This window comes from Stegostoma tigrinum, chromosome 46, assembly GCF_030684315.1.
Source record: "Stegostoma tigrinum isolate sSteTig4 chromosome 46, sSteTig4.hap1, whole genome shotgun sequence".
In the NCBI taxonomy this organism is placed as follows: Eukaryota; Metazoa; Chordata; class Chondrichthyes; order Orectolobiformes; family Stegostomatidae; genus Stegostoma; species Stegostoma tigrinum.
In genome coordinates this window covers 4,611,730-4,631,115 of record NC_081399.1, presented here as the reverse complement: position 1 = coordinate 4,631,115, position 19,386 = coordinate 4,611,730, and the positions used below count along the sequence as shown (strand labels likewise).

General features: G+C 42.4%; 1 long non-coding RNA gene across 2 annotated transcripts in view; it reads right to left on the bottom strand.

Annotated features, from left to right (window-relative positions):
* The window catches only part of LOC125449625 (uncharacterized), a 71,100-nt gene that overhangs the window by 31,308 nt on the left and 20,406 nt on the right, over positions 1-19,386 (bottom strand). Inside the window, exon 4 of one of the 2 annotated variants that reach the window (XR_009443452.1) lies at positions 18,612-18,745. The exons of the other annotated variant lie outside the window; for it this stretch is intronic. This is a non-coding gene — a long non-coding RNA (uncharacterized LOC125449625). The remainder of the gene's footprint in view (positions 1-18,611; positions 18,746-19,386) is intronic. 2 annotated transcript variants of the gene reach the window in all.

The following is a 19,386-nucleotide window of genomic DNA, read 5'->3' as shown; positions in this document are numbered from 1 at the left end:
CTATTCTAATCCCCTTTTCAGTGCTTCGCCCATAGCTTTGTAGCTCTGTGTTATTAACGGGTCTGTGTTATTTTCTCGGACTGATGTCAAAAAACTCCAGATCTTCATCCAAGAAGATAACAGTTCATTCCATTAGACCCTATGTCTTCTAGTCCCCTCCTCCCCCAGAAAAATCCTTATTTTTCAGGCTGGCAGTCAACCGTCTGTCTGAAGCCTCTCAGCCAGTGACCACGATGATGCCAGGATGAACATTGTCACTGCGCCCACCTTCTTCTGAGGGTTATACAGCATTGCTTCTGACATTAAAAAGAACCTCACATTTTCCACCAAAACACACCAGCTCTAAGTAAATTGCTGACGCCAGTTCAACAGGGCACCATTCCATTCTATGCTTTTGTGATTGTCCCATTTAATGCTTAGTGAGAGAGATTTGGAATGCCGATTTCTGCAGTAATAGCAGTTCAATGAAATTCAACGCTGTACAGTAAAAATGAGGAAGGATTAGTTTTAGAGGAATTTCCAATGTCTTTAATTTTGAAATTCTCCTGTATAAATTATAGGGAAACGAGCACAACATTTGTATAGCGCCCACTGCTCTCTGGTGCCGTTCTCTAAACTCTATTCCTTGTGAAGCAAACAAAATGCGAGTCGTGAAATACATTTGCCTGGTGGCGTACCACTGTACTTCAAACTCTTGCTAGGTTTATGCAACTTGAGGCGCCAATTTTCGAACTGAAGATTGTAATAGTGCCTTCTTAAAATGTCATGTACTTCAACCTCATTGTACCGAGCTTAAATAAGCCGATTTCCAGATTTTTATTCTGCTCTGCCGCCAATACTTATTCGTCTGACAATTAGGGTCAAAGATCACAATTTATTTCCAAGGGGGCTTGGGTCTATTACGTCACTCTGAGGACCTCACTCAACACATCCTTCTCTGCTCAGGAGAAGTGCTCAATACTTTCATCCTGTTTCAAAGTCTTCACAGAACTGAAATGAAAACTACCCAAATTTAACTGCAAAAAAGTTAAAGGTTTCTTTGAAATCAGCAAAGGGTCCCTCAACCAATCTGAAAACCAGGTAGCTCTCTGACAAACTTTGAGTCCTGAACTGGGTTGTAAACAATTCGAAGTAAGCAGATGGTGGGGAGTGGGGCTAGGGGAAGGGTAGCTGAGATGGAGATAGGTGGATGTAGGCAGGGCGTTATTGTGGTTGGTCATTGGGAAGGATGAATCGGTCTCCTCTATATCAGGGAGGCCAAATGCAGACTCAGGGTTTATGGAGAATCTGTGCTCTGCACACACCAACTAACCCAACATTTCAGTTGCCATCCACTATAACTCCCCTTAGCATTCCACTAGAGACATGTCTATCCTTAGCCTCCTCCACTGTCAGAGTGAGGCCAAGCATAAACTGGAGGAACAACATCTCATATTTCAACTTGGGAGTTTACAGCCCAATGGCCTGAAATTGACTCAACCAGCTTCAAAATCTATTCTCCCCCAACCTGTCCATCATCCATCTCATGTAACCGCTCCAGTCTTCCCACTGATCAACCACAATCACCTGCTACCTGCTGCCACCTATCTTCATCTCATCTATCCTCCCCTTCTCCTTCCCTTCATATATTTCTTGGCTCCCCTCCCCTTCCCCAGTTCTGATGAAGGGCTTCAGAATGAAGGTAACTTTCCTGCTCCTTTGATGCTGTCTGACTCTTATCTCACAAGGAATCAAGGGCTATGGGGAGAGTGCAGGGAAGTGGAGTTGAAATGCCCATCAGCCATGATTTAAATGGCGGAGTGGACTTGATGGGCCAAATGGCCTTACTTCCACTCCTATGTCTTATGGTCTTATCTCACAAGAAATACTTACGCTTTAATTAGCTACTTTAGATGCACAGTTAGATCCCTAGCAGCTACTAACCCAATCCCTGAAACCCAAGACGCAGCAACTGCCATTAAAGTCTATGCACAGCAAATGTTTTATTCCCCGACACACCTGGGATCAGGAGTTTAGTGTTTCACCAAAATTCTTATCGATCGAATACTCCTGTTGAACCAAAGTACATGTAATCAATGTAAAAACACACTAAGTAATATAAACGTAATGAGGTATACACTTCACTATTATACTTAAATCGCTTAAATAATAATGCAACTTTGTCTTTAATAAAATGTCTGGACAGAGAGCCTTCTCACTTGCATCCTGTAGGATTGATCACGATGATACAATAAACTTCATGGTATTTGAGATATATAGTTTTTGCCAGTTTATTGAGAGCACTAGTTTATAACGTGCCATTTAAAACAAAGTTTTCTGTCCATATGAATCCACAGCTAACATCAAGAGTAGGAAAAATTAGCTTTGGAATTAATTTTTGAAAAATAGGTTGGAAATGTGAGGGACATGCTTGTCTTGCAAGGTAGCAAGAGAAGTAGGTGAGTTGACTAAAATGTACATTTTTTAAATACAAGTAAAGAGTAAATAAATAAACTGAGTGTGTTAACTCTTTTTAAATCAGTTTGAACCCAGTTGGATGATTCTGTGATAATTTTGGTTTATATATTAGCATGCCAGCCAAAAAATGTGCAGAGTTTAACAGAATGGTAGACTTCCAGTTGCTCTTGACAGAGAAAGCACATAAAATCAATTCAATGTTCTACAAAACATGAAGTGTTTACACAAAACAAAAAGGGAAAGGAAAAAAGGATATGCTTCATTGGCAGTGATATCACTTTCCTTGTGAGACTGTAATATTGTTCCATCATAGTATTTCACCCTGGGTGTTTCACATTTTCCTACTTATATTGTTTCAAGATTGGTGAAAATCTCTTGCTGTGACAGGAGTGAAGCATATCTGGACTGGACAGAGAGGGAAGAAACAAGGTCTGGAAAATTTCTCCCAGAAATTGACGAAAGATGACAAGAATGCAGCTTATGACTTATATCCTACTTCTCTCTTTGCATTTGGGGCAGTAAGTATTTTCTGTCTGTATTAGTGTCAGAAACAAAGTTCTTCATTAATGTAACTACCCTTCCAAAGGTAACATGCATTATTTAGTTGTTAAAGAACTCTGGAATTGAGTGATAAAGGTACAGTCACCATTGTTGGCTCTTCAAACATGAGAGAAAGGTGACTGGTGATGATTTGACCCAAAGTCACCATGCCTTAGGCAGCTTGAGTGGTTGAGAGGGAGAACCCTTCAAGGTAATCTCATCGAGAGCAGGAACTGAACCCAAACTATTAGCACTGCTCAAGGTGGCACCGTGGCTCTGTGGTTCACACTGCTGCCACATAGTGCCGGAAACCTGAGTTCAATTCCAACTTTGGGGGACTGTTTGTGCAGCATTTGAACATTCTCCCCTGGCTGCATGTGTTCCTGCTGAGTGCTCTGGTTTCCTCCTCCAACCCAAAGATATGAAGGTTAGGTGAATTTGTGGTCCTACATTGTCCACAGGGATGTGATAGGCAATGGGGGGTTTTAGGCGTAAGCCTGGGTGAGAAGGTCAGTATGGATCCAATGAGTTGAGTGGCTTCTTTATGCACTGTAGGGTTCTATGATTCTCGACATTGCAAACCAGCCATGACGCCCAATGAGCTATCTGACCTTCTGCATATGATTGCTTTCACTTCTCCGTGCGGCAAAGATATAGAGATTAGAGGATGCCATTCAATTCCTTGGTCTTGTTAGAGTGGGAGCAAATAGCAACCAAACAATCTGACACAACGGCAGCTTGAGGCTATCCAACCCAGTTAGGAGACAGTTTTTATATTAAAACCTGCTTCACTGATAATAGGAATTTTGCAAACCTTGGAGGTTTTTTTTTAGCATTCATTTTGCGTTAACACCGACTCCTAGCTCTCCACTGCGGATCATCTGGAATGCATTCCAATGATCAGTCGAATATTTCACAGGCAACTTCTTCCCTCAACTCATCCTGGCAGTCAGGCGAACAGTCACATAGCCCTTTCAATCATTCTTTCATCTCTGCGCTAGCTCAGTGTGAGCCATGAGCCTGGGCACCCAGATCTCGTCACTCCTTTATACATACAACAATTCATAGAGTCATAAAGGCCGAAGCACAGAAAAAAGAAAAACAACATGTTCGATTCCTCGCATCTACACCAGTCACAAACAACCACGTAACAATTCTAATCACGTTTCCCCACAGTATTTTATGCCTTGGCATCGTGAGGCCGGTCTAATTTTAAAGGCATGTGGATGCGTATATTAATAAGAAAGGGTGAGATGGCTATGGGCCAACTGCTGGAAGATGGGACTAGGTCAGATTGGGATATCTGATCAGTTAAGATGAAGATCTAATAAGATGAAGACTGTCTTTCCATGCTGCATAAATCTGACTCCATGCCTGTATAACCCCAGTCTGTCCAAATATTCCTTCATTGCTATGAGGCTACCACATTTACAGACAATCACTTCCAGATTCCCACTATCTTCGTGGTGAAAAAAAAACATTTTTCCTCACATCCCCTCCCAATCTGCTGCCCCTTACCTTCAATCTTTGCCCCGTCATTGATCTCTGCATCAAGGGGAAAATGCTTTTCGTGTTCCCTCTGTCAAAGCAGCACATCATTTTGCATACTTTAATTATCCCCTCTCCCAGATTCCTCTGCTCTATTTATATGAATAGTTTGAAGTTAAATATATGAGGTATGATTATTGACTTTCAGATGACACCAAATTAGTGTTGTAGCGAGCAGTGAAGAAAATTATCTCAGACTACAATGGGGTCCAGATCAGATGGCCCATTTAGTCAAGGACTGACTCAATCACTCACTCATACGTTCACTGGCGTTAACTCATTCACACGCTCACTCACTGTCTCACTCATTCACTCTCTGGCACTTACTCATTCACTCCCCCATCTCCCCACTCACTCAATCACTGGCATACACTCATTCATGCAAACCCTCACTCACTCATGCGCTCAATCACTCATGGAACTCACGACTGGCGCTCACTCACTCAAATGCTTTCCTCTGTCCTTACTCGCTCTCTATCCCAAAACTGGACACTCTCTCACTCACACTCTTCAATCCAGCATTCAATCCTTACTTATTAACAGGCACTCACACACTCACTCACTAGCATTCGCTAACTCACTGGCACTCATTGACACTCACTCACTGATTCACTCATTCACTTAGTCAGTCGCTGGTACACACTGATACATTCACGTAATGTCACTTATACAATCGCTAACTCACTCAGTAGCAGTCATCCACTCATTCTCTCCCTTACTTCCTCACTCACTAACTCACTGGCACACAAACACTGGCTTGCACTTATGCATTCATTCACTCACTCACTCACTCATTCTCTCTCTCTCTCACTGGCACCCACACACACTGATTCTCTCAAAGACACTCACGCACACATTCAAGATAATGCACTAATTTACTTACTCGTTGTTGGCCCTCACTCACCCACCCACCCACTCACTCCCTCACTGGCACTTATTCATTTAATCCCCTCTCATGTACTCACTCACTGGCTCCCGATCACTCAGAAGAACATAAGAACTAGGAGCAGGAGTAGTCTGTTTGTCCCTTCGAGCCTGCTCTGCCATGCAATAAGATCATGGCTGATCTTTTCGTGGACTCAGACCCACTTACGCGCATTCTCACTGTGTCCCTTAATTCCTTTATTGTTCAAAAAAATCTACCTTAGCTTTAAAAATGTTTGCTGAAGTAGCTTCAACTCCTTCACTGGGCAAGGAATTCACTCAGAAGCACTCATTCAGTGGCACTAACTCACTCGTTCAGTCGCTAACTCACTGGCAATCATCTCTACATGTTGACACTATTGCATTCGTTCACTGCCTCACTCATTTACTCACTCTCTGGCACTTATTCACAAACTGATTCTCTCACACTCACTGGCACACACGTGCACACTCTCTCCCAACAGCAGCCACTCGCACATTCACATAACTCACTCATTTAATCATCACCCACTAACTTCCTCACTGGCACTTCTTCACTCACTCATTGGCATTCACTCACACTTACAAACTCACTCATTTATTCACTCACTCACTACTGGCACTCATTTACTTTCTAGAATTTATCTATTCACTTGCTGCCTCTCCCCACTCATTCATTCACTGGCACTCCCTCATTCAGCCACTCAGCCATCCCTTCACTCACTCAAACAGCCACCCACCCAAACATTCTCTCACTCAGCTACTTACTCACCCTTTCACTCACATACTCACTGGTGGTTCTCTCACTCGCTCACTAACATTCACTCACTCCCTCCATTACTCACTCACGAGCACTCACTCTCTCCCTCCCTCACTCACTCACAAACACTAACTCACTCATTCACTCAATCACTTATTAACACTCAATCACTCATTAACACTACTCTCTCCCTCACTCACTAACACTCACTCACTCATTCTTCCATCCCTCACTCACTCGCTAACACACACTCTTTCCCTCACTCAATCACTCACTAACACTCACTCTTTCACTCAATCACTCACCAACACTCAATCCCTCCCTCAACTCACTAACACTACTCTCTCCCTCACTCACTAACACTCACTCACTCATTCCTCCATCCCTCACTCACTCACTAACACACACTCTTTCCCTCACTCAATCACTCACTAACACTCACTCTCTGCCTCACTCAATCACTCACTAACACTCACACACTCTTTCACTCAATCACTCACCAACACTCATTCCCTCCCTCAACTCACTAACACTCACTCTCTCCCTCACTCACTAACAATCACTCTCTCCCTCACGCGCTCACCAACACTCACTCTCTCCCTCACTCACTAACACTCAGTCCCCCTGCACTCACTCACTTATACTCCCTCACTCTCTCTCTCACTCACTTACTCACTAACACTCACCCTCTCCCTCACTCACTCAATCACTAACACTCACTCTCTCCCTCACTCACTAACACTCACTCTCTCCCTCACTCACTCACTAACACTCAGTCCCCCCGCACTCACTCACTTATACTCCCTCACTCTCTCCCTCACTCACTTACTCACTAACACTCACTCTCTCCCTCACTCACTAACACTCACTCTCTCCCTCACTCACTCACTAACACTCAGTCCCCCCGCACTCACTCACTTATACTCCCTCACTCTCTCCCTCACTCACTTACTCACTAACACTCACCCTCTCCCTCACTCACTCACTAGCAATTACTCTCTCACTCACTTGCTCCCTCACTCAATCACTCACAGGCACTCACTCACTGATTCACTTTCTCTTCCACTGGCACTCACCCTATTAATGGCACTCATAATTCACACAAACTCACTCATTTACTTACTTATATCTTGCATTCGCTGAGTCACTCTCTGCTGGCGTTCCTTCACTTATGCAGTTTCTCCTTCACTCACTGGTATTTATTCATTCACATAATCTCTCTGCTCACTGAGTGGCTCACTCAGTTACTTGCTTGTTGGAACTCACTTGCTTACTCATTCAGTACTTGTAGCCTCACAGTTCAAGCTGAACAGCACAGAAACAGTCTATGCAGGACAGAACCCCAAACTAAAGTAGTCCCACCTGCCTGCTACTGGCCTCTACTGCTCCAATCCTTTCCTATTCATATATCAATCCAAATATTTTTTAAAGATTGTAATTTTATCTGCATCCACCGCTTCATCAAACAGTTCATTCCACTCACCGGTCACCCGGAGTAAAAGATCTGCCTTATGTCTTTTAAATCTCTCTCTTCTCAACTTAAAAATGTGCCCACTTGTTTGAAATTATCCATCTTTGGGAAAAGACGGTTACTATCGTTTGGATGTGTAACACTCATTATTTTATATATTTCTGTTAGGTCACCTCTCAACCTCCTGCTCTCCAGTGGAAAAAGTCCCAACCTATCCAGTCCTTCCTTATAACTCAAACTTTCAATACCCAGCAACATCCCAGTAGATCTATTCTGAACAGTCTCCAGATTAATAATGCCCTTCCGGTAACCGGGTGACCAGAACTAGACACTGTATTCCAAAAGGTGCCTCACCAGCGCCCTGTAAGACCCTAATGTAACATCTCAAATCCCATGCTCAAAGGACTGAGCAATGAAGGCAAGCATGACATTGCCTTTTTAACCATCCTTTCAACATGGGATGCAATTTTAAAAGAATTATGTTCCTGCACCCCAGGTCCCTCTATTCTACAACACTATGTAAGGCCCTACCACTAATTATATCAGTACTACCATTGCTGGATGTATCGAAATGCGAAACAGCACATTTAAACTGATTGAACTCCATCTGCCATTTCAGTCCATTGCCCCATTTGATCAAGATCCCTTCTTCACTGGCTGCAATGCCACCAATGTTGTTGTCATCTCCAAACTTAGAAACCATGCCTTCTATATTCTCATCCAAATTATTTATCTAAATGACAAGCAAAAGAGGACCCAGAACCCACCCTGTGGAATACCACTGGTGACAGGCCTCCAGTCCAAAAGGCAACCCTCACCATTGCCCTCTGTGTTAAACCAAGTGTGTATCCAATCGGCAAGCTCACCTTGAAGCCCATGTGACATTGTTTGGTGAATTAGTCTGTAAAGTGGAACTTTGTCAAAGGCTTTACTGAAATCCAAATAAACAATGTCTACCACTCTGCCCTCATCAACCTTTTCGGAAACTTCCTCAAGAAACTCAATCAAGCTTGTGAGACACGATTTTTCTCACACAAAACCATGTTGATTATCCAAAATCAAATATTAATCTCTAAATGTACATAAATCGGATCTGTTTTAATCATCTCCAACAATTTACCCACAACCGAAGACAGACTTAGAGGTCTATACTTCCCCTGTTTCTCCTTACAACCTTTATTAAACAAAGGTACAAATTAGCTACCTTCTTCTCATCAGGCAACTCACCCATAGTTGGAAATGATGCAAATATTTCTGCCAGGGGTCTTGTCATTTCCTTCCTCATTCCTACCACATTCTTCCCACAACTTCCCACAACTGCTTATTGACTAAGCTCTGCCTTCAACAACATTATCCCTTCCAGACTGATCTCAAAACTGTGAGAGCTTGGTCTCAGTTCTGCTCTTGGCAATTGGACCCTCAGTTTTCTGACTCCTAGGCTGCAATCAGTGAGGATAAGTAACTGCACATCCTCCACAATAACATTCAACACTGGAGCCACACCCCCTCCCCTATGGATGCATCCTCAGCCCCCTAACGTAACCTGTTTATACCTATGACCATGTCACCAAATTCAGAATGACCGCTATTTGCAAATTCACTGACGACACCACCATATCCGACATCGATGAGTCAAATTGCAAAAACTAGATGGCTTCATGACATAGTGCAATGAAAACTATCTGTCTCTCAAGGTCAGCAAAACTAAAGAACTGATAATCGACTTCAGAAAGAATGGGGGGGAACACGCCCCCATCTATATTAATGGAACCGTGGATGAGAGAATGAAGAACATCAAGTTCCTCTGAGCCATGATAACAGACAGCCTCTGCTGGCTGGATTTCAAACGTAAATGCAACAGCCAAGAAGGCACAGCAATGCCCCTTCTTCCTCTGCCATTTGGCCGTACTATCCCTCCCCAACTCCTAGAGTTGTACCATTGAAAACATACTGTCCGGGTGCATAATGGTCTGGTATGGCAACTTCCGCCCAGGACTGTAAGAAACTATCGAAGGTGGTGTGCGCAACCCAGGCCATTGTGGAAGCCAAGCTTCGAGCCATGGCTTGCTGCCATGGAAAGGTGGTCATCATCAAAGACCCATCTGCGTCCTGGTAATGATCTCCCACAACCCCTTCCATCGGGCAGAAGCTACAGAAGCCTGACCACACACACAAGCAGGTTCAGGAGCAGCTTCTTTCCAGCTGTTATCAGACTGTTGAATAGGTTCTAGCCGCAGATAGTGTGACCTGCAATGTAACCTGTATGCCTCTAAGTATTTATGATATGTACATCCTTTGCTTGCTTGATCTGTCTGTACTGCTTGTAAACAAAACTTTGCACTGTATTTAGGTACACGCGACAATAAAATCAATCAATCAATATTCTGGAATACATTGGATCAGGCCTCGGAGATTTAATCACATTTATATTCTCTAAGACATCTCAAACTTCTTCTGATGCAATGTGAACGGCTCTTAAAATATCAAAGTTTATTTCTCTGCATTCTCTAGACCCCATTTCTTTCTCCACAGTAAAAACTGACGTGAAAAATCCATTTAGCTTCGCTCTCATCTCCTGGAGTTCAACACAATGACAAGATCCTTGAACTTTAAGCGTCCCTACCCTCACTTTAGTTAGCCTGTATATCTTAATGTATTTGTTGAATCCCTTTGGATTCTCCTTGACCCTATCTGTCAATGTTATCTTATATCCCCTCTTTGCCTTCCTGATTTCTCTCTTAAGAATGCCCCTATGCTCTTTGTGATGATTCAGAAATTGAATAAGCTGCAGTCAGATTGTCCGACATTTGTTGAACAGCCCATTACTATGAGCCATGTTGAATGATGGATAGCAAAGTGTGGAGCTGGATGAACACAGCAGGCCAAGCAGCATCTCAGGAGCACAAAAGCTGACGTCTCTGAAGGGTCTAGGCCCGAAACATCAGCTTTTGTGCTCCTGAGATGCTGCTTGGCCTGCTGTGTTCATCCAGCTTCACACTTTGTTATCTTGGATTCTCCAGCATCTGCAGTTCCCATTATCCTTGAATGATGGATAAATGTCAATAAGAATATTACTTGATTTTCAAATGCATATGAATACCACATCATGTTTTGGCAGCTTCGACTTTTCTCCACATCAGAGCAATGCTGTGGTAGGCATGTGGAAGATTGATTTTCCTTTGAATGGAGCCAAAAGTCAAAAGGTTCTATAGCAGAGAAAAAGGCCCCTGGCCCCCGTGAGTCTGTGCTGATTAAAAGCAATCAGCTAACTATTCTATAACAATTTCTGAGCCCTTGGCCCTGAGCATTATAAGCCATGCAAGTGTGCATCTCAATACTTCTTCAATCTGATGAGGTTTGTTCCCGTATCTTAAAGACAGTGAGTTCCAGACTTCCACCATCCCCCGGCTAAAATAATATTACAGCACATCTCCTTTAAACCTTTTGCCTTAAATCTATATTACCCAGTCACTGATCTCTCCATCAAGAGGGAATGTTTCTTCCTATCTACAGAATCTATATTCCTGATAATTTTGTTCATCTAGTTACTTTACCTGTCACTTCTGCCACACCTCACCCCGCTCCAAAGGGAAACATCCCCAGCTTGTCCCTAACTGAAACTCTCAGCACTTATCAGAGAGGGAACGTTTTCAGCTCCGAACCAAACACATTGCTTTCCTGCTCAAAAATATAGGCTGATAAGTAATAAATTATTAAAGCTTGATAATAGGTAGCGCATGGTATATAACTGATAATGGATGTTGCATGATTTATATCACATGCTTTAATAGCTATTCTTGATAAGCAATAGTGCATAGTATATGACTGACAATGCATGTTTTCTGTTTTACAATACATGCTCGAATATCTATGCTTGGTAATAGACAGTGCATGTGCATAAATTATAATGGATGTTTCATGTTTTATATTACATGTTTGATTATCAATGTTTGTTGAGAGATAGTGCATAGTATATAACTGACAGTGCATGTTTTATATTGCACGCTTGATTATTGATGATGCACCGATCATGACACAAGGCAACATCCCGGTAAATCTTCTCTCCAGTGCTATCACATCCCTTCTATGATGTGGATTCCAGATTGCACACAATACGCTGGCCTAACCAACGTTTTACACATCTCCACCATCACCTCCTCTCAAGCTGTACGGTTCAAATAATTAGGGTCTGATCCCGATATTGACTATGCCTAAATTGTCCAATCTTGGACATTTTTTTGGATGACTGAAGTGGAAATGGCAGAACACTAGGCCAATCGTGCTGAAGAGGCAGCTGTGAGATTGCAATACAATGCAGTGTACAGCAGAAAGGTATAGTTGCTTTGCTCCTTCTCATTTGCAGGGGTTACAACATTAATGTAGTAGGGTTCTGATACATTTGTATTCATCATGCATCAACATTACTGAATAAATCCCACTTTATTTCACAGATCAGCAAACTTCAGCTGAGAAATCCAGTGGAAAATGCATCAAACTGGACATGGCAACGAGCTCTACTGCCTATATATTCACCCAGACAGACACATCAGACCAGGCAGCAATTGATTATATCAGAAAGGAATGGCCACATAGAAGTGATTTCCTCAAAGTGTGGGAACATGCAGATATAAGTTTGGGACCGAATTGCGCCATTCCACCAGGATTGCGCAGGGAGCATTTAATGGCTATTAATGCTTATACTCAACACTCCAGACTGTACCAGGAGTTTAATGCAGCTTCCAGAAAGTATGGAGTAAATGATGCTGTCTATCAGGAAAAGTTCCATTTCAAAAGTTTCCATTATCTCCTCTCTATAGATCTGGCTAAGTTTCAGCAAAAGAAGCGTCTCACTTTCCGTGGAGTTCAGATCCTATTCAATGCCGGGAGACAAAATCCAGCTGGGTCAATTCTCATCGGCCTCTTCACGCCATTCAGTAGCCATGGGTTTCATGAACAGAAATTCAGAGTCGTACACGCTGTTTGAAATAAAGACCAAGCTGGGGGTGCTCATCAAACCATTCTCGGGCATAAAGGGTGAAGACGAAGTCCTGATCCCACCCACTGAGGTCTTCAAAGTTAAAAACAAACTGCAGTTGCAAAAGAGAGGCAATATGAAGTGGATCAAGATTAAACTTGCTTCAAGGTGATGGTAGACACTTGCAATGGCGCATTCAAAGTCAGGAGAGGGAAAAGGAACTTCTCCAGAGTTGGCCAGCACTTCCCAGGCAGAAAACATTGTCGGCTTGGAATGAAAGACATCACATCCCAGCTCAACAATGAGAGACTGGTAGCTAACAGATTATAAAGGCTTGATAACAGATAGTGCATGTCACATACTAAAAGTGCATGCTTCATGACATTCTTGATTATCAATGCTCGTTAAACGATAGTGCATGGTATATGACTGATAATGCATGCTTCATTTTTTTTATTGCATACTTGATTGCCAATGCTTGATAATACTCACAGTGTATAATTGATAGTGCATGTTCATGTATTGTATTGCATGCTTGATTAACAGCGCTAGCTCATCGATAATTCATGGTAGATAACTGATAGGACACACTTCATTTCTTATATTCTTACCTGATTATTGGTGGTTGATAATGGCTAGTGCAAGATAGGAAACATGCTTCATGCTTTATGTAGCATACTTGATTATCAATACTTGCTAAAAGAAAAGTTCGTGATATATAAGGATAGTGCACGCTTCATATTTCATATTACATGCTTAATTATCAACGCTTGAAAATAATGCATGAAACACAACTAATAGCCTTCGCTTCAGGCTTTGTATGACATATTTCATTATTAATGCTTGATAATAGGTAGTACATGGTATAGAACTGATGGTGTGTGCTACATATTTATTTTTACAGTGCATGCTTACTTTTTGGTGATTCAACAATTATGGCTCAATGCTTCATTGATAGTTGATGGCTAATTGATATTATTTTGAGCGTTTCTGGGCAGAAAAAAGAAATCACACACACACCTTATTGTAGCTTTTAGGCTCAAACTGATTTGGGTGTTCTGAATAGGTCCGATGTGTTTGGAAACAATAGAATCATGATGCATGAAAAGAGAAAAAAGGTAGGTTGACAAACTGATTCTGTTTGAGAAAGGCCACGGCTGCTATAGATAATAGACCATTTATATGATGATTGTCAGTTAATTGCCAAGCTTTACTTAACTTTTATACAAGGCAAGTTGACTCTGATGTTTCACTGTATTGCCCTGAAAGTTGAGCGAGATGATGACTGTAAAATTGGAACAGGAATAATGCATGTACTTTACTTTCATCTGTGTGGCCCTGTAAGTCCTGATATATGTAAGGTGGAAAAATTGATTAAATGTGTCCTTTTCAGAAATGCTCACATTATTAACTATCAAACAATTATTGAGAGCATGATGGTTATTTGGATGACTGTTTGTGGGGAGTTTGCACGTTCTCCATGGGTCTGGATTGACCATGCTAAATTTCCCCGCAGTGTCCAGGAATGTGCAGGCTAGGTGCATTGGCCATGGTCAATCCTTTTAACCTGCACATCTTTGGATGGTGGGAGGAAATTGGAGCACCCGGAGGAAACCCACGCAGACCCATGGAGAACGTGCAAACTCCCCACAAACAGTCATTCAAATAACCATCATGCTCTCAATAATTGTTTGATAGTTAATAATTTGAGCATTTCTGAAAAGGACACATTTAATCAATTTTTCCACCTTACGTATATCAGGACTTACAGGGCCACACAGATGAAAGTAAAGTACATGCATTATTCCTGTTCCAATTTTACAATCATCGTCTCGCTCAACTTTCAGGGGTTTGGCCGGATAGGCTGGGGGAATGGCTTCGGATGCCTTTCAGAGGGTTGGGCCGAATGGCTTCATTCGCCACTGCAGGAATCAGATTCTAACATTGGTAATGATGACAATGCAGGTTTCAGAATTTAATAGTTGTTCATGGATTAAAAGAATCAGCAATAACTCTTTCTGGAATATATTGTCCCCAGAGATAAAAGGAAGAGGAAGTTAAAACAATTCACCATCTGGGAAAGAAAGAGGTTCAAATTACATAAAGAAACTGCTTGAAAACTTGCCACGGTGCTAAATAATTGCCCCGAAGAAGAATCTATGGAGTTAATGGCAGGGCAGACAGTTTTTCGAACCAAAAACTAACACTGACTGTGACAAGGAACAGAAATTAGTGTGAGAACAACTGACATTCACTCCGGCTAAGTAAGCAAGCGACAGAATTCGTGACCTTGGAAATGTCACAAATAATGTCACACCATGAGCTGAACAAAATAAAAAAATTCTGCAAGAATTCAACAGCAGCAGAACGCTGGAGGGCAATGCTGTACAAGAATCAAACCCTGGACCTATCAAGAGACAGGTGGTTTTGGATGAAATCTTAGTTATATCCCACCAATAACTGGGAAATAGCTAAGTTGAATTGTGAGTCCAAATTTGCTGACATGAAGGGAACTGTTTTTTGCTGCTACATACAATAAAGCTGAAATCCTTGTTTCAGTGTTTGGCTGTCTGTGAGATTTCTACATAAGTCACTGAATTAAAGGCAGCTTTTGGTAACTTACCCGCAACACTATTACTGTCATACTTATGCTTAACTGCACTCATGCATCTCACTCAGTGTCCTTTCTGTCCTTGTGTTTGAAAAATAACCCATAATTATTTTATTGATGCATATTTCGGTGAATATCTGTACTAGTGCGTGCCTCTACCTGTACTTAAGAACACAAGTGCCGATGACCAAATGAGCACAGATCTGGTAGCAGAAGTACTCCTCTTAGCTCCCCTGCTCACTATGTTCATGGCTGAGCTCATCACTGCATAATCTGTTCGTGGATGGAGACCCTTTCAATTCCTTGCTTATCTCAAATTTATTTACCTCTGCCTTACAAATATTCAACTTCTATGTATTCTCTGCTTATTGAGAAGGAATATTCCAAAAGCAATCTTCTGAGAACATCAGAAAGTAAGGGAGACGGCAAGAGAGACACAGAGCGCAGAGAGAGAGAGAGACAGTGAGAGAGAATGAGAGAAGAAGCGAGCAAGGGTGAGAGCAAAAGATAGTGTGTGAAAGCGAGAGAGGGAGGAGAGAGAGATAATGAGACACCCAATGCTCGAGAGATAGTCTGCAAGAGAGAGAGAGAGTATTCAGGGAGAAACAGAACGAGCAGGAGAGCTAGAACAACCAAACGAGAGACAGAACGAGAGAGAGCAAGCAAGAGAGAGTGTGAGTGAGACAATTGATGAGCAAGAAAGAGAGTGAGAAAGATTCTAGGCCTGAAATGTCAAGCTTTCCTGCTCTTATGATGCTGCTTGGCCTGCTGTGTTCATCCAGTTCAACACCTTGTTATCTGAGAAAGCCAGACAGTGTAAATGGCTGACCGAGAGAAAGGGAAGGAACAGGTTATGAGAGACAGAGGGAGACAGTAAGCCAAACAGAGAGAAAGAGATCGAGAAAGGGTGTGCGATGGACAGAATGAGTGGGAGAGAGCGAGAAAGAGTGACAATAAGGAAGCAACACAGCAAGAAGAGTGAACATTTGAGAGGGAGTGAGCAGATTAGAGGGAAGGTGAGCAGAGAGAGCATGAGCAAGAGAGTGAGCGAGGGAGAGAGAAAGATTGAGCGAGTAAGTGAGTGAACGAGACAGTGAGTGAGAGTGCAAGAGAGCAAGAGACAGAGCGAGTAGGTGAGAAAGAGGGAGAGTAAGTCAGGGCATGAAAGAGACAGTGACAGACCAAAGTAGGAAGTGAGCAAGAGAGCAAAAGGTGGAGTGAGAAAGAGAGAGAAAGTGTGATTGGTGATTGAGAGAGAGAAAGTGAGAGACACTGAGAGAGAGTATGCAAGGGAAAGAGTGAATGAGAAAAAAAAAGCGAGAAAGACAGTATGATTGAGATCAAGACCAAGGCAGCGAGTCTGTGTGAGAGGGTAAGAGAGAGAACAACTGAGAGACTGAGCAAGAGGGCGAGAGAGGGTGGAAGTGTGAGAGAAAGATAGAGGGAGCAAGAGAGAGAGCATGAGAGAATGAGAGAGAAAGGGCAAGCAAGTAGAGAGGGCAAGAGAGACTGAGAGAGAAATAGAGAGACAGAGAGAGAGAGAGAGCCAACAGAGATGAGAAGTATGGATGAGGTCAATGGAGTGAGCAAAACAGAGCAAAAGTGCGCAAGTAAGAAGTGACAAGTGCAATTCAGTGGTTAGCGCTGCTGCGTCATAGTACCAGGGACTCAGGTTCGATTACACCCTTGATGACTATCTGTGTGAAGTTTGCAAGTCCTCCTCCTGTCTGCAAAGCCAGACCTCTGCCCCAAAGCTCCCTACAGCTCAAACTCTCTAAACTTAGCAACATGTTATGAATCTTATCTGCACCATCTCAAGTCTAACCACATCCTTCACGTAGAAAGTGAGCAGAATTGTATGCAGTATCGTTAACATGGCCACACTAACGTCCTGCAACATGATATCCCATCTCCTAATACTGTGTGCTGGTCTATTCATCCCAGTGTCGGAAGGATTTGATTGTATTTGAGTTGGTATAGAAGAAATTCACTATGATGTTGCCTGAGATGGAGCATTTCAGCTCTAAACAGAGTCCGCCCAGGGTGCAGAAGTTGCTGTTTCCCTCAGACTGGAAAGGGCTTGAGGGGCAACTGGTTGAGTCTTATGAGGGGTATCCATAGGAAGAAACATTTCACCTCTTTCCACCGAATAATCAATAACTACAGGACATTGATTCAAGGTAAATGGAAGGATGGTAAAGGATAGTTTGCAAGGTATTTGTGCCCAGAAGGTGAGGGCTGTCTGGAATGCTCTCCTTGAAAAGGTGGCAATGGCAGGAGCTATCACACTATTCACAAAATATTTAAATGATCACTTAAACTGCCAAGGCTACAGGCCAAGTGCTGGAAATGGGACCGGAGCAGATTGGGGCAGTGACTGGTATAGAGCAGGCTGGGCTAGAAGTGCAAAAGTGTATGAATCTTTATGTAATCATCTGAATGCTACGTTCAGGACTGTCACTTGGATGTTTATTTTTACTTCAATCCTGTGATGTTGGTGTTTTTGTCTAGGTCAGTATTTCTTGCGCAACGAGCAGCTAAGACTGAGACACATTGCAATAAATCTGGATTCACATGTAGGCAGAACAGATAAGGATGACAGCTTTCCATCCCCAAATAGAATAAGTGCAGCATGAGTTTATTTTCTTTTAATGCACCCAGTAGCCACTTTAGATGAGTGTTTCATTTATTTGAATTTGCAATTTTTACCATCTGCCATGGAGACCTCCATTCTAAAAGCATTAACCTTGAACTTTAATAATAAAATGTGAGGCTGGATGAACACAGCAGGCCAAGCAGCATCTCAGGAGCACAAAAGCTGACGTTTCGGGCCTAGACCCTTCATCAGAGAGCTCCAGCATCTGCAGTTCCCATTATCTCTGATACTATTTTAACCTTGAACTTTAGATGACTGCACCGCATTATCATGGCACGAGCCCCTTATAGGATATATGCTGTGGGTTCACACGATTTGTTTAATTCATCGATAGGACATGTAGCATTCATTTCCTATCCAAAGGTGCCCAGAAGCTGAGCATGAACCACATTGTCGTGGATCTAGAGTCATATGCAGACCAGACCAGGTAAGGATTGTAGTTTCCTTCCCCAAAGGACTCACAGCAATCAATAGTCATCTTTAGACTTTTAATTCCACACTTTACATTGGATTCAAATTGCACCCTGTGCCATGGCGGGATTTGAATCTGAGTCCCCAGTAGATTAACTGGGTCACTGAATTAACAGCCAAGTGAGAATACCACTAGACCATCACCTCCTCTTAAAGCATCACCTGATCAGGGACTCGAACCTTGAACCCTTGCTTCAAAAAAAAACTACTGTACATTACCGATCTGCTATTGCTCCCAGATCCTTATGCTCGTGAGTTCAGAAATTGAATGTTTGTAGCTGAAGGCAGGAATGCAGATATGGTGGAGGGAGAGAGGAGTTCTGATTTGTGTGGAATTTTGATGGGGCTTTGACCTGCAGGTGAAAGAGACAGCGAATAAGATAAAAAAAGGAAGAAAATTAACCTCGGATGGCAAAAGAATGGCAATTCAGGAAGGCCAGAGGCACGGGTTGATTGCTCAAAATAAAACATGCAGTTGAGGTAACTCAATGATACAGCGCAGGAATCTCTTGTGTCAATGAGATCGAATATCACTGTCCACACTGCCCACCAAGAAAGATATTAATGCGACTGTTGACACAGTGGCAGAAAATGAACTCACCTCCACACCCTTCATCTGAAATGGGAGACCCTGAATGATAACTTATTTGGTAAGAAGCATCTTCTTGGAATGCACCTTGTTAGATACCCTGACATTGCTGTATATTTGAATAAGATCACCACTCTTCTAATGGCTTCAGATGAGATTTAGCTGTATTTTCCTGTTAAAATATTCACGCCTTACCAGGGATCAGTCATGTATGTATTCTCTGAACTGCAGTGAAGTTAATCCTATACATTCTCAAATATAATAGCGCACAATAGTTTTTGTGATTATAGGGACATAAGAAAGCATTTAAGATACATTTGGGGGCAGTGCAGTGGTGAGGCCAAGAAATTTAAAGGGAGGAAGCTTCAGAGTGAGGGAGAATGCAAAAATGAGAAACAAGGAAGT